Consider the following 2,646-nt stretch of genomic DNA (forward strand, 5'->3'; position numbering starts at 1 on the left):
TACTAATTTAACAATAATGTCGGTTGGAAATATGGTATTTGTTGCAAATTTTTGTTATAAATTTGTATATACATTTTTATATACAAGATATTTTTATAAAACACCCAGTAACCAAAATAGACATCACTGGGGCGGCAGCCACACAGAAAGGGAAGGGAATTATAGTTACCTCATCCTTTCCCAAGGTTACATCACTGGGGCGTTACATCAAAGCGGCGTTCATCCTCCTTCGTTTAGGGGGGGTTTGGGAGCCACGCCCCCTCCCCCTCCGCCCCCCACCCCTAAATCGTTTTACAAGTAGCTAAAGATTTCCCTATCTATGTATTAAAAAGTATTTAATTAAATGAAATTGTGTTTAATGGAAATGTTATAAATCGAGTGGCGTTATTAAAGATGTGCTCCAAACATTTGGCGTACTTTTTTTCGCATTCTCAACGTGCTAAGTTACAAGTTAAGATGACTGCCACCACGGCCGGTAAGAAGCCCGAAGCAAAGAGCAAACAACCTTCCAGGAAGCTGCCTGCTGTTCCCGAGTCGTAGCTGTAGTTCAGCAAGAAGCAGGTCAGCAAACGTCCTACCTTTATCAAGCGCAAGCTAAAGCGCTCTGCTGTGATTGCACTCGGCAAACGTGAAAACTTGGTGCATGCTGAGAAATATCAAGTAAAATATCCGTGATGGACACCGTGAGAATAAGTTGCGCCGCCTGGCGAAGAAACGCGGCTCATTCTACGTGCCTGCAGAAGATAAATTGGCTTTTGTGATCTGTATCCGCGGTATCAACAAAGTTGCACCAAAAGTGCGTAAAATTTTACTGTTCCGTTTTCGCCACATTTACCACGGTTTGTTCATCAAATTGAACCATTAATACGCTACGCATTGCCGAACCCTATATCACATGGGGTTATCAAAATCTTAAATCAGTTCGTGAATTGATCAACAAACGTGGAATTGTCAAGCACAACCATCAACGTGTCCTAATCTCTGACAACTTTGTGATCGAACGCAAATTGCGCAAAGAGCACGATATTCAGTGCGTTGATTATTTGGCGCACTGTTGGAACCCACTTCAAGAAAGCCTCCAACTTCCTGTGGCCATTCAAGCTCAACACCAACCGGTGACTGACGCAAGAAGGATAATCACTACGTTGAGGTTGATGGTTTCGGTAACCGTGAAGATAAGATCAACAAACTGCTGCCCAAGATAGTTGAAAGAAATTTTTTGCTGTACAAGGTGGAGTATTTTTATTTCAAAAATATATAATAAATAAAAATGGAGTATATTTTTTTTAACTTTTTGAAGATTTAAACAGCAAATACACCAAATGGAAAGCAACTTATATTCACAATTCCTTTAATAATGTCGAAATTCCATTGCCGTTTCTAAAGGCCATTTCAAAAGGCTCCAATCCACAAATTTAATTATTTGTTTTGGGTTTACAGCTCATTAATGATGCACCCAGGGTTGCATTTACCGTCTATGAAAATATTTCATGATCCGTTCCAAACCTAGCTCCGAGCAACTAAAAGTTGGTTAAGCTTAAGTGAAATAGTTTTTAATTAAATATTTATTTCTGGTTCTTATTAAAAAAAAATCTGATAAATATTAATGTATGAATGAAGTCAATAAAAATCTACGAATACATTTCTTGAATATTTTTTCATAGAGCCGTTATCAAATACAGACATAACTTTGTCGGGCGTTGGTCCTGACGTATGTATATAGAATTAATGCGTTAGAGAGAGATAAAATACAAGCTCAACGCGCTAAGTTAGGTATACATACTTGTATGTATATACCTGTTACTCGTCTGGCATATACTCGAACTGCGAAAATAATGACAATTATAATTTATTTAGATGCATATCTTAGCAAAATGTTAGCAAAAGTTACTTTCGGTAACTCACGATTGAAGTTTGGAATGCAATTTCTCAGAAACACGACTACAGATTTTCNTGTTGGAACCCACTTCAAGAAAGCCTCCAACTTCCTGTGGCCATTCAAGCTCAACACCAACCGGTGACTGACGCAAGAAGGATAATCACTACGTTGAGGTTGATGGTTTCGGTAACCGTGAAGATAAGATCAACAAACTGCTGCCCAAGATAGTTGAAAGAAATTTTTTGCTGTACAAGGTGGAGTATTTTTATTTCAAAAATATATAATAAATAAAAATGGAGTATATTTTTTTTAACTTTTTGAAGATTTAAACAGCAAATACACCAAATGGAAAGCAACTTATATTCACAATTCCTTTAATAATGTCGAAATTCCATTGCCGTTTCTAAAGGCCATTTCAAAAGGCTCCAATCCACAAATTTAATTATTTGTTTTGGGTTTACAGCTCATTAATGATGCACCCAGGGTTGCATTTACCGTCTATGAAAATATTTCATGATCCGTTCCAAACCTAGCTCCGAGCAACTAAAAGTTGGTTAAGCTTAAGTGAAATAGTTTTTAATTAAATATTTATTTCTGGTTCTTATTAAAAAAAAATCTGATAAATATTAATGTATGAATGAAGTCAATAAAAATCTACGAATACATTTCTTGAATATTTTTTCATAGAGCCGTTATCAAATACAGACATAACTTTGTCGGGCGTTGGTCCTGACGTATGTATATAGAATTAATGCGTTAGAGAGAGA

At 36.7% G+C, this 2,646-nt stretch overlaps 1 pseudogene; it reads left to right on the forward strand.

Annotated features, from left to right (window-relative positions):
• Window positions 1-387: 387 nt before the first annotated feature.
• Window positions 388-2,377, forward strand: LOC108363456 (60S ribosomal protein L7-like; annotated as a pseudogene).
• Window positions 2,378-2,646: the final 269 nt, after the last annotated feature.

Source organism: Rhagoletis zephyria, unplaced genomic scaffold (assembly GCF_001687245.7).
Source record: "Rhagoletis zephyria isolate East Lansing unplaced genomic scaffold, Rhagoletis_zephyria_1.1 Rzeph_scaffold_01286, whole genome shotgun sequence".
NCBI lineage: Eukaryota > Metazoa > Arthropoda > Insecta > Diptera > Tephritidae > Rhagoletis > Rhagoletis zephyria.